Source organism: Pongo abelii, chromosome 19 (genome assembly GCF_028885655.2).
Source record: "Pongo abelii isolate AG06213 chromosome 19, NHGRI_mPonAbe1-v2.0_pri, whole genome shotgun sequence".
Classification (NCBI taxonomy): Eukaryota; Metazoa; Chordata; class Mammalia; order Primates; family Hominidae; genus Pongo; species Pongo abelii.
The window spans coordinates 46,268,995-46,282,068 of record NC_072004.2 but is presented as its reverse complement, the minus strand read 5'-3'; the positions used below and the strand labels follow the sequence as shown (position 1 = coordinate 46,282,068).

Below are 13,074 nucleotides of genomic sequence, written 5' to 3'. Positions count from 1 at the left end.
CAAGGCGCGTGGATCATTTGAGGTCAGGAGTTTGAGACCAGCCTGGCCAACATGCTGAAGCCCCGTCTCTACTAAAAATACAAAAGTTAGCCAGGCGTAGTGGTGAGTGCCTGTAGTCCCAGCTACTCGGGAGGCTGAGGCAGGAGAATCACTTGAGCCTGGGAGGCACAGGTTGCAATGAGCCAAGACTGCACCACTGCACTCCAGTTTGGGCGACAGAGTGAGACCCTGTCTCAAAAAAAAAAAAAAATCAACTAGGTAACCAAATTTGCAGAAGGCAGCCATCCTATAGCAGGGGCTAAAATGGTTTCCAGCGATGGAGAAGCACCTCTGTTGTTTTCTAAAGGGAAATACATGCCTGTAATCCCAGCACTTTGGGAGGCTGAGGTGGGAGGATCATTTGAGCCCAGGAGTTTGAGACCAGCCTGGGCAACATAGTGATACTCCATCCTGACAAATAAAAAATTTAAAAATTAGCTGGGCACAGTGGCAGGCACCTGTAGTCCCAGCTACTCGGAAGGTGGAGATGGGAGGATTGTCTGAGCCCAGGAGTTCAAGGCTGTAGTGAGCTGTGTTTGCACCACGGCACTCCAGCCTGGGTAACACAGTAAGACCTTGTCTCAAAAAATAAACAAATACATAAAATAAAATAATGCAAAGAAACTACATCAGGAAACACGACTGGACTCGGTGGATCACGCCTGTAATCCCAGCACTTTGAGAGGCCGAGGCGGGTGGATCACCTGAGGTAAGGAGTTCGAGACCAGCCTGGCCAACATGCGGAAACTCCGTCTCTACTAAAAATACTAATATCAGCCGGGTGTGGTCGCGGGCTCCTGTAATCCCAGCCACTTGGGAGGCTGAGTAACGAGAATCGCTTGAACCCAGGAGGCAGATGTTGCTGTGAGCTGAGATGGCGCCACTGCACTCCTGCCTGGGCGACAAGAGCGATACTCCATTTCAAAAAAAAAGAAAGAAAGGAACTACATCAGGAAACAATGCCACAGGACCTTGTGTTTGACCTCTTTTATTTCTCTCCTTGATACAGAAAGTACCCAGTTGGTGCCTAATAAATGCACACTAAAGGCTTTGCCTCCTTAGAGGTGCTGGAGTAGCAAGACTGGCTGGGAGCCACATGAAGTCCTGGAGCCACAGTGTCATCTAGTGGGAAAATGAGGCCATAGCACCCCACAGAGCTGACTGAGACACAGTGAGGTGCCAGAGCTGGGCAGTTTCCCTAAAATGACCTGGATTAGTCTCAGTGCAGGCGCCAGGGCAGACTTCCAGGGCTGTTTTCATGCCTAGAAAACAAAAAACAAACAAACAATACACTTTACAGGACGTGTTTTTCTGCACGTATTACTCAGAAAGCCATTGCAGCCACATTTGCTCCTTAAAATTAATTGTCAGTCAATTTATGGGTCTAGGCGATGATTATAGGCTAGCATCACAGAAAGAAACCAGATGTTTGCTGGCTCTGATGGAAGTATACAGCACCCCCTAAGTATTTTTGCTACAGAATTGAACCTGAATCTGTTCAAATCTCTAGATCCAATTCACAGGAAATACATTGGTCATTAATGAATAAATATATTTAGAAGAGTATGTTGAATGACACCACAGGGATATGATCAGGAAAATCCGTACCATAGAAAACTACACGACAAATCACCTGGTTCTGTCAGCTATATATATATATATATACACATTTATATATATTTATATATTCATATATTTATATATATTTATATATTTATGTGTGTGTATATATATATATATATTTGATCCTGAGTTAAAAAAACCAAGTGGAAAAAAAAAAACTTGTTAAAGAGTTGGGGCGATCCAAACACTGTATATTTGATCTTAAGGAATTGTGGTTTTTTTGAGACAGGGTCTTGTTCTGTCGCCAAGGTTGGAGTGCAATGGTGCCATCAGGTCTCACTGCAGCCTCGACATCTCAGGCTCAATCAATCCTCCTACCTCAGCCTTCTGGGTATCTGGCACTATAGGCCTGCACCACCACGCCCGGCTAATTTTTGTATTTATTGACATGGGGTCTTACCATGTTGCCCAGGCAACTCCTGAGCTTGAACTCCTGAGCTTAAGCGATCTGCCCACCTTCACCTCCCAAAGTGCCGGGATTACAGGCATGAGCCAACATGCTTGGCCAATAGTTCATATTTAAAGTGTGAAGATGGTATTGTGGTTTTGTTTTGTTTTGTTTTAAGATTATTTACATTTTAGAGGTACACACTGAAGTATTTTCAGATGAAATAATGGGCTATCTGGGATTTGCTCAGCATAATTCCAAAATGGGTGGGGGAACAATGAAACAGATTGACCATGTTGTTAAGTGTTGAAGTTCGGTGGTGGGTACATGTACATGACAGATCATTATACTATTTACTCTACTTTTGTTTTTATTTGAATATTTAAAAAAATCTTTTAAAAAATCCTTACTAAGGTAAGTTTTACTTTAATTCTCTTTGAGAGCCCATAGGTAACACCTTTAAAAGCCTTATTTTGCTGCCTCTGTGAGAAAACTATTTGACAGCGTCTGTAGGATGGGGAGTTATAGATTGCTTTCATCAAGCACATCTGAGAAGTATGGTCAGAATCGGGTGAACCTCTATGCTTTAAAACTTGAGGGTCAGGTGCAGTGGCTCATGCCCATAATCCCAGGACTTTGAGAGGCAGAGGTGGGAGGAGCGCCTGAGCTTAGGATGTTCGAGACCAGCTTGGGCAATACAAGGAGACCTCACCTCTACAAAAAAATTTAAAAAGCTGGGGGGGTGGTGGGCATGGGCCTCTAGTCCCAGCTACTCAGGAGGCTGAGGCAGGAAGATTGCTTGAGCCCAGGAGATGAAGGCTGCAGTGAGCCGTGATGGTGCCACTGAACTCCAGCTTGGGCGACAGAGACCCTGTCTCAAAAAAATAAATAAAACGGCACCATTTGAAAGAGCTTCTGTTCTTTTATTTACCCCTGGATAATAGGGTGGGAAGAGGCCAAGAACCAGTGGACAGATCATTTAAGGGCGGCTTTGACAAATGCTCTGACTCAAGGAAGCCAGTCGCACCTATGCTCCTGGCAATCTCCAGACTGTCTGCATGACCCTCTCTCCTGAGCAGTAACTCCTGACCAGAACTTCCCAAGAAAACCTCAGCAAGTGTATAGGTGGATTAACACCTCCTGCCTCCTTTGCAACCATCATTCTTCCCTCTGCACCAGCTTATATAAACACAGCTGTATCAGCAGCCCGCCAGCTGCCAACTCTCCTAGAAGATATTTGGCATTTTCCTATTCTGGCTAAAAATAAGCCTCAGGCTCTCCTGGGCATCTGCAGGTGGAGCGCTCATTCTGCCATGCTGGAGTTTTCTTAAGATGCTGTAAGTAAGAAACATGGAATTACTTGTATCATGTTCATGGCAGAAGCTCTGCTCCTTCCCTTGGGAAATGGTCACAAGCATAATCAAAGCTGAAAGGAGCCCTTCTGCCTGTCCCTAAAGGTCTTCACTCACTGGGTACTAACCTCGAACATGGCATCTGCAAACAGAGGGCATGGGTTCAAGTCCCAGTCCTTCTGCTTAGCTAGGTCTGGGACAGGTTCCTTAAACTCCTTTAGTCTTAGTTATCTTATAATGGGCATGATAGTAATATCTACACCTCTTGGTTATGACAAACAAATGATACGTGAAAAGGGCTTTGGAAACAGCTCTATAAATTTGCTAATTTTTTCCTTCTTCTTTTTTTTTTTTTTTTTTTTTTTTGTTGAGATGAAGTTTCACTCTTATTGCCTAGGCTGGAGTGCAATGGTGCGATCTAGGCTCATCGAAATCTCCGCCTCCCAGGTTCAAGCAATTCTCCTGCCTCAGCCTCCCGAGTAGCTGGGATTACAGACATGCACCACCACACCTGGCTAATTTTGTATTTTTAATAGAGACGGGAGTTTCTCCATGTCAGTCAGGCTGGTCTCGAACTCCTGACCTCAGGTGATCCGCTCGCCTCAGCCTCCAAAAGTGCTAGGATTACAGGCGTGAGCCACCGCACCCAGTCTATTTTTTCCTTCTTATTACACTCTCCCACCCACCCCCTTGGACCGACAGGCTCTCATTTATACACTCAACAAACACTTGAGACATTTTAAGAAAAGAAAACTTCAGACCAATATCCCTCATGAACATAGGTTCAGATATTCTTAAAATGTTGGCAAGTCAACTCTAACATATATCAATAGGATAATACATCGTGACCAAATGGGGTTAATCTCAGCAGAGCAAGTTGGTTTAACATTTGCAAATCGATGCTGGCTGGGTGTGGTGGTTCATGCCTGTAATCCCAGCACTTTGGGAGGCTGAGGCAGGGAGATTGCTTGAGCTCAGGAATTTGAGACCAGCCTGGGCAACATTATGAGATCTTATAATGAGATTTTGTTTCTAAAATGTCAGCTAGGTGTTGTGGCACACGCCCATAGTACCAGTTACTTGGGAGATTGAGGTGGGAGGATTGCTTTAGCCTGGGTGATCGAGGCTGCAGTGAGCCGAGATCAAGGCTGCAGTGAGCCATGATTGCACCGCTGCGCTCCAGCCTGGGAGGCAGGGATCCCATCTAAAACAAAACAAAACCAAAAACTATGTTATTTACCATATTAACAGACTGAAGAAGGAAAACCATATGATAATCTCAATAGATGCAGAAAATCATCTGACAAAATTCAACATTTATTTATGACAGGAACTCTGAGGTGGTTGCTGTCCCAGGAGCAGCCTGAAGGTGGGCAAAGGGGGAAGGAGGGAGACCAGTTAGAAGCCTAGTCCATCAATCCCAGCTAGAGAAAGACTAGGGAGATAACTGGATCATGACGGTGGTGAGAGGTGGCCACTCTGATTATCTTGAAGGTAGGCCCAACAGGATTTGCTAATAGAATGATGTAGGGAGTGAGAGAAAGAAAGTATCCAATAAGGATGACTCGGATATTTTTGGACTGATCAACTGAAAAGCTAAAGTTGTGGTTAATAATGATGGGGAAGATGGTGAGCACAGCAGATTTTGGTGGAATAGATCAAAAGTTTAATTTTGGACATGTTAAGTTTGAGATATACATTCAGCATCCAAGGTAAGATGTCTAATAGGCAGAGGATATATAAATCCAAAGATAAAGAGAGAGACCATATTTGGGCTCTAAATTTGGGAGACTTCAGCATATAGTTGGTGTTTAAATTTAGGAGAGAAATAAAATTACCAAAAATCTGAGAAAAGACAGAAAAAAGGTGTCAAGGACTCAGCCCTGTGTCTCTTCACCATGAAGATATCTGATAGAGGAAGACAATCCAGCAAAGAAGCCCGGAAAATAGTGGCCAGTGAGGCAGAAAGAAAACCAGGAGATTGTGGAGGCCAGAAGCAGACAGTGTTCTGAGGAGAAAGGAAATGTGTCAGATGCTGTTGCTGAGGGTAAGACGATGGCTGAGATCAGATGCTGCTGCTGAGGGTAAGACGATGGCTGAGATCAGATGCTGTTGTTGAGGGTAAGGTGATGGCTGAGATCAGATGCTCTTGCTGAGTGGTAAGACGATGGCTGAGAACTGATTGTTGAATTTGGCAATGTGGAGGACATTGGAGACCTTTACAAGAGCAGTTTCTGTATGGTAGGGGAGGTAACAAGCTGGGAGGAGTGGCTCAAGACAGAATAGGAACATCAATCTCTTCAAAAATTCTTCCAAAAAATAGAAAAGGAGAGAACACTTCCCAACTCATTCTGTGAGGCCGGTATTACCATGAAAAGTGTTACTTGGGGCCGGGCGCAGTGGCTCACGCCTGTAATCCCAGCATCTTGGGAGGCCGAGGCGGGTGGATCACGAGGTCAGGAGATCGAGACCATCCTGGCTAACACAGTGAAACCCTGTCTCTACTAAAAATACAAAAAATTAGCCGGGCGTGGTGGCAGGTGCCTGTAGTCCCAGCTACTCCGGAGGCTGAGGCAGGAGAATGGCGTGAACCCGGGAGGTGGAGCTTGCAGTGAGCTGAGATCACGCCACTGCACTCCAGCCTGGGAGACAGAGTGAGACTCCATCTCAGAAAAAAAAAAAGAAAAGAAAAGTGTTACTTGGATAACAAAACTAGACAGAGACATCACAAGAAAACTACACAATGATACACCTTATGCTATAGATGCAAACGTCCTCAACAAAATACTAGCAAACTGAATCCAACAATATATAAAAAGGAGTATATACCATGACCAAACGGGATTTTCCCAGAAATGCAAGATTGGTTCATCATACAAAAATCAATGTAATACACAGACTGTATGAATGGAATAAAGGACAAAAAACAAATGATCATTTCAGTAAACAAAAAAAAGCACTTGATAAAATCCAATGTTGCTTCATTATAAAAACACTCAACAAACTAGGAAGAGAATTGGTTTAATCTGATAAAAGACATCTATGAAAGACCCACAGCTCAGCTTGGGCAACATGGCAAAACCCTGTCTCTACTAAAAAATACAAATATTAGCCAGAGGCTGGGTGCGGTGGCTCACCCCTATAATCCCAGCACTTTGGGAGGCCAAGGTGGGCAGATCGCTTGAGGTCAGGAGTTCAAGACCAGCCTGGCCATCATAGCAAAACCCCGTCTCTACTAAAAATACAAAAATTAGCTGGGCGTGGTGGCACGTGCCTATAATCCCAGCTATTTGGGAGGCTGAGATAAGAGAATTGCTTGAACCCTGGAGGCGGAGGTTGCAGTGAGCTGAGATTGCACCACTGTACTCTAGCCTAGGCGACACAGCAAGACTTCATCTCCGAAAAAAAACAAAACAAAACAGAATTAGCTGGGCGTGGTGGTGTGTGCCTGTGATCCCAGACACTTGGGGGCTGGGAGGCTTGCTTGAGCCCGGGAGGAGGAGGTTGCAGTGAACGAAGATCACGCCACTGCACTCCAGGCTGGATGACAGAGCAAGGCCCTGTCTCAAAAAAAAAAAAAAAAAAAAAAAGAGGAAACCCACAGCTAACCCGTAACTTACTACTGAAAAGACTGAATGTTTTCCCCCCTAAGATCAAGAACAAAACAAGGATGTCTGCTCTTGTCATTTGTACTTAACATTGTACTAGGGGGTCTAGGCCGGGCAATTAAGAAAGAAAAATAAATAAAAGACATATACTTTGGAAAGGAAGGAATAAAACTACCTCTAATTGCAGATGATATGATCTTATGTATAGAAAATCCTAGGCCTGGTGTGGTGGCTCATGCCTAATCCCAGCACTTTGGGAGACCAAGGAGGGAGGATCACTTGAGCCCAGGAATTGGAGACCAGCCTGGGCAACATGGCAAGACTGTGTTTCCACCAAAAAAAAAAAGAAAAAAGAAAAAAAGAAAAAGAAAGAAAGACTAGCCGGGCACAGGGGCTCACACCTGTAATCCCAGCACTTTGGGAGGCTGAGGCGGGCCGATCACCTGAGGTCGGGAGTTCGAGACCAGCATGACCAACATGAAGAAACCCTGTCTCTACTAAAAATACAAAAATAATTAGTCAGGCATGGTGGCACATGCCTGTAATCCCAGCTACTCGGGAGGCTGAGGCAGGAGAATCACTTGAACCCGGGAAGTGGAGGTTGCGATGAGCTGAGATTGCACCATTGCACTTCAGCCTGGGTAACAAGAGCAAAACTCCAAAAAAAAAAAAAAAGAAAGAATAAAAAAGCTGGGTGTGGTGGCCTGTGGCTGTGGTCCCAGTTACTGGGGAGGCAGAACTGGGAGGATCGCATGAGCCTGGGAGGCAGAGGTTGCAGTGAGCCGAGATCATGCCACTGTACTGCAGCCTGGGCAACAGAGTGAAACCCTGTTATAAAAAAAGAAAAGAAAATTGAAAACATATGCCCATACAAAAACTTGTATATGAATGTTTGTAGCAGCATTATTGATAATAATGAAAAGGTGGAAACAACCCAAAATATCCATAATTTTTTTTTTGAGACAGAGTCTTGTTCTGTTGCCCAGGTGATCTTGGCTCACTGCAACCTCCACCTCCTGGGTTCAAGTGATTCTCATGCCTCAGCTTCCCCAATAGCTAGAATCACAGGCATGCACCACCACACCTGGCTAATTTTGTATTTTTAGTAGAGACAGGGTTTTGCCATGTTGGCCAGGCTGGTCTCAAACTCCAGCCCCAAGTGATCCGCCTGCCTTGGCCTCCCAAAGTGCTGGGATTACAGGCATGATCCACCGTGTCCGGCCGAAATATCCATAAATTGATGAACGATAAACATAATGTGATATTTCCATACAATGAAACATTACTCATCCATGAAAAGGAATGGAATGCTGATACATGCTGATACAAGGTTCATACGGATGAACCTTGAAAACGTCATGAAATCTGAAAGGAGCTAGTCACAAAGACCCACATATTGTATGATTCCATTTATATAAAATATTTAGAAGAGGCAAATCCGTAGAGACAGAAAGTAGATTAGTGATTACCAGGGGTTCAGAGAAAGGAGGATTGGGGAGTGACTGCTAATGGGTACAGAGTTTCTTTCGGGAGTGATGAAATGAAACAGTGGTGATGGTTGCACAAGTTTGTGACTATACTAAAAGCCACCGAATTGTACATGCTAAAAAGGTGAATTTGATGGAGTGTGAGCTATATCTCAGGTTCTGAAAAGAGACATAATAGGAGACACTGAGGAAACTCTTTCAAGCAAGCTATAAAGGGAACAGAGAAATGCGGACGAAGAGATTTTTTTTTTCAGATGGGAGAAGTAATGTTTGTTTGTTTGTTTGTTAATAAATCCAGAGGAAAACAAATCAAAGATCCAAGAAAGGCAGGGGGAATTGTTGGAGGATGCAGACGACAGAGGCCAGACTCGAATGCGTAAGTGAAGGAGCTGCCTGTGGACAGTTTCTCTGTAGTCACAGAAGGGAAAATATAGCAGATATGTGCAAGCCCAGATAGGTGGGCGTGCACGGGATGAGAACTGGACAAGATTCTCTTCCAAGTGCTCTCCTTCAGAGAGCTTGGTCTGTTTTCCTTCAACATCTTGCTTATAGCCTCCTGTCTCAAAACGTGCTTGCCAAGAAAGTACACTTGCTTCCAGGAAAACAAGCAAGAAAGCAAGCAAACCAATCCCCTAAAATCATCTACCCTGATAGTTTTATTCTTTTCTTTTCCTCAAGACAGGGTCTTGCTCTGTCACCCAGGCACAATCATAGCTCACTGATGGCCCCAATAGCTTTAAAAAGTGAATTCCAGTCAGGCGCACAGTGGCTTATGCCTGTAATCCCAGCACTTTGGGAGGCTGAGGCAGGAGGACTGCTTTAGCTCAGGAATTTGAGCCTGGGTAATCTAGCAAGACCTCACCTCTTCTGAAAATTTTTTAAAATTCGTCAGGTGTGGTGGCATGTGCCTGTAGTCCCAGCTTCTCGGGAGGCTGAGGTGGGAGGAGTGCTTGAGCCCGAGAGGGCAAGGCTGCAGTGAACTATGATCGTGTCACTGTACTCCCGGCTGGGCAAGAGTGAAACCCCATCTCAAAAAAAAAAAAAAAAATTCCACCTCAAACTGGTCATTCTGAGTTCTTTCAACAATGTTATTTATTTCTATGTTATTTTAATCTATTTTCGAAATTAAGTTTTATTATCAAAGAGTAATACTTGCTCAAATAAAATCCAAAAGGTACAGAAAGCAAATCTCTCTCCCACCTGTCCCCAGCCCTCCTTCTTGAGGCCAGTTTATTGTATATCCTCTGAGAGGTAGTCTACGCATAATTGCATATTTATCCCTCCTCCCTTTTTTATTAATTAATTAATTTATTTATTTTTGAGACAGAGTCTCTCTCTGTCGCCCAGGCCGGAGTGCAGTTTTGCGATCTCGGCTCACTGCAAGCTCCACCTCCCGGGTTCAGGCCATTCTCCTGCCTCAGCCTCCCAAGTAGCTGGGACTACAGGTGCCCACCACCACATCCGGCTAATTTTTTGTGTTTCTTTAGTAGAGACGGGGTTTCACCGTGTGAGTCAGGATGGTCTCAATCTCCTGACCTTGTGATCCGCCCGCCTCAGCCTCCCAGAGTGCTGGGATTACAGGCATGAGCCACCGCGCCTGGCTCCCTCCTCCCTTTTTAAAACCGCAAATAGTATCCAGACTTACCTAGCGTTCTGCATCATGCTGTTGTCACTGAAGATACATCTTGGAGATTGCTTCATATCAGTACATACAGCACTGACACATTCGTTTTCATAACTGCCATGACATCATAGTCCTAAAACATGTTCACAGAATCCTTGAAATTTCTCCTTTTAAGAGGTGGCTCGATTCCCCTCCCCAAACATGTGTGCTGGACTTAGTGACATGCTTCTATAGAACATAATATGGCAGAAGCAATGATGTGTGCCCTCTGAGACTAGGTCAAACAAGACAGTGCAGCTTCCTCCTGTTTTCTATCTCTTGGGTCACTTGCTCCGGGGTCAGCCAACTGCCATGTCATTAAAGCAGCCCTGTGAAGAGAGGCCCATGTGGTGAGGAGCTGAGGCCTCCTGCCAATGGCTAATGTGCTGTCTTGGAAAGGGATCTCCCAGCCCCAGTCAAGCCTTCAGGTGACTGCAGCCCTGGTTGACAGTCTGAATACAATCTAATTAGTGACCTGGAGCCAGAATCACCCAGCTAAATTGCTCCCAAATTCCTGACCCACAGAAACTGTGAGATAACATGTTTATTTTAAGCTGCTAAGTTTTGGAATAATTTGTTACGCAGCTATATATATATATATATATATTATATATATAAAATATATTTTTTTTGAGATAGGGTCTTGCTGTGTCACTCAGGCTAGAGAGCAGTGGCACAATCTCAACTCACTGCAACCTCTGCTTCCTCGGCTCATGAGATCCTCTCACCTCAGCCCCCTGAGTAGCTGGGGCTACAGGCGTGCAGTCCCATACCCGGCTAATTTTTTAACTTTTTATAGAGATGGATAGAGACCATGTTGCTTAGGCTGGTCTCGAACTCCTGGGCTCAAGTGATCCACCCGCCTTGGCCTCCCAAAGTGCTGGGATTCCAGGTGTGAGCCACCACACCCCGCCAGCAATAGATAATTAAGATGCATGTTTAAGATAAATGTGTCCTATCTCCTCCATCATCCCATTTCAATAGAAAAAGCCCTTGGCCAGCCATAAAGTGTGTCATGAATATGAAGTACAATGCTTCCTATCCCATTTTCTTTCCCCAGCTTTCTGATGGCAACCAGCACATACCTCTGAGTTTGTTCAAACCTGTTGCTCTCCAGTAACACAGTGTGGTCTGTGGGTCTTTGAGCCAAGTCTGTGCTGGCCCATCTCATATGCTCCCAGTTGATGACTTCCCTCAGAGATGTTGGTGTATTCATCAGTACTTCCACCAGCAATTCTCTGGGTTGGTGTCAGAACCATGTAACAATAAGTTTTTGAAATGTTCAGGAAGTGAAATCAGCTAAGAAACAAATTTGGCTTTCTGAGCCCTTTCCCATCTCCGCTGATCTGGGCAGGCCTCCCTGCAGTGTGGAGAGGACCTGTCAACTATACTCTGAGAATAAAGATTTCTTTTTTTAAAAAAAATCTCATCTTTTCCCTGGAGTGGAAAGGCAGCTAATAGCATTCAGATATTTTGAGATGAAACTGTTACCATGGGAATGTTTCCATATCTCTCCCTTAATAATGATGGGTAGAAACAATGAACAGTGCAGCTCTTAGAATTCTAGAGATAAAGGAAACAAGGGGAGAAAAATGAAAGCTGGAAAAACAGATCCCCCTAAAGGACTGATTATCTCACTCAAAACTCTGCTCTGGCTGCATTCTAGGTGAATGTGGGGAGTTTGTAGGTCAGCAGTTTTTCTCCAAGGGTCAGGGTTCCCATATAGGAGGGAGATCAGTGATCCTCAGGTTGGTGGGGGGTGATTCTTCAGTAATTGCTGGTAAGGGGGTGAAGCTGGTCTGTCCTTCTGAGGCTCTGTGTGCAGGGTGGAGTGGAGGAGGAAAACTGAAGAGCTAACAAATTCAGATGCTTCTAAATACTTCTCCGTCTTTGTCCTGGCAAGAGGTCAAAGCACTTGAGGAACTCCTCCTCCCTAGGGCCTCAGACTGTACCCTGAAAGTAGAAGCATGCTGGCACACATTTTCATCTAGTAGTTCCAGAATTTCCTATGCTGGACTGTCCTCTACAAGGGCTCAGGGATAATGTCTTAACCAGGAAGGCATCTCCTCCTCCATCCACTGCTTGAAGCACTGTAGGGGTCCCCTCAGGTCATTGTCAGCTGAGCTCCTGTTTCTCTAGGACTTTGAGAAATCAAAGGACAGATGACTCATTAATGAGAAAAATAATTTATCTCCTGTGACAGGCATTTTACCTTGTCTGCCATAGCCTCGTACTCTCTCTCGGAAGGATTTATTTGCCTTTGTTGTTTTTACTTTTTGAGAAGGGTCATCCAAATAGAGCCATCCTGCCTATAAAATGAATGGGAATCCAACCCATTAGCTGAGAATTTAAGAACTCATGTTCAATGTGTCAAGATAGGCAGATTGGGTATCCCCTTATTGTAAGACCCCTTAAATATCTCAAAGATGAAAGAAATGGATACCATCCCACCAAGCACCCCTGCACACTGTGAACTCACCTAAGGTGAGAACTGCCTGCTCACCGAAATCTTTATCTGTCAATTCCCCGCCTCCACCCCTGACCTAAGTTTACTTGGAATGTCGGCATCTAGGGATTTCTTTTTTGTTCTTGAGATCTTTAGTTAAAATACAACATAAGCAGCACTTGAACTGTTTCTTGGTGGTAGCAGCTGAAAGCTAATCTTTATAGGAAAGTAGCTTAAGGGGCAGAAACCGTATTGGGTTGGGTGAGCAACTAGAGAACTAAGTGTCTTCTTTCTCTGAAGCATCTACTGAAGCAATACATATGGTTGTCCCTGTCTCTCACACCCTCCGGAACCCACATTTTCTGTTTTAAATTTGTGATCCATAAAGAGAAAAGCAGTTTAAACATTTGATCTAGCATAAATATAAGCTCAGCGGAGGGAGCGCGGCAAGAGGTTCTAAACATAGGT

General features: G+C 44.5%; 1 long non-coding RNA gene across 1 annotated transcript; it reads right to left on the bottom strand.

Moving 5' to 3' along the window:
* Positions 1-1,013: 1,013 nt before the first annotated feature.
* Positions 1,014-11,674, bottom strand: LOC129051330 (uncharacterized). Its single transcript, XR_008515496.2, has 3 exons — positions 11,246-11,674; positions 10,143-10,254; positions 1,014-1,301 (listed from the first exon to the last, which is right to left on the bottom strand). It is a non-coding gene; the product is annotated as an uncharacterized LOC129051330 (long non-coding RNA).
* Positions 11,675-13,074: the final 1,400 nt, after the last annotated feature.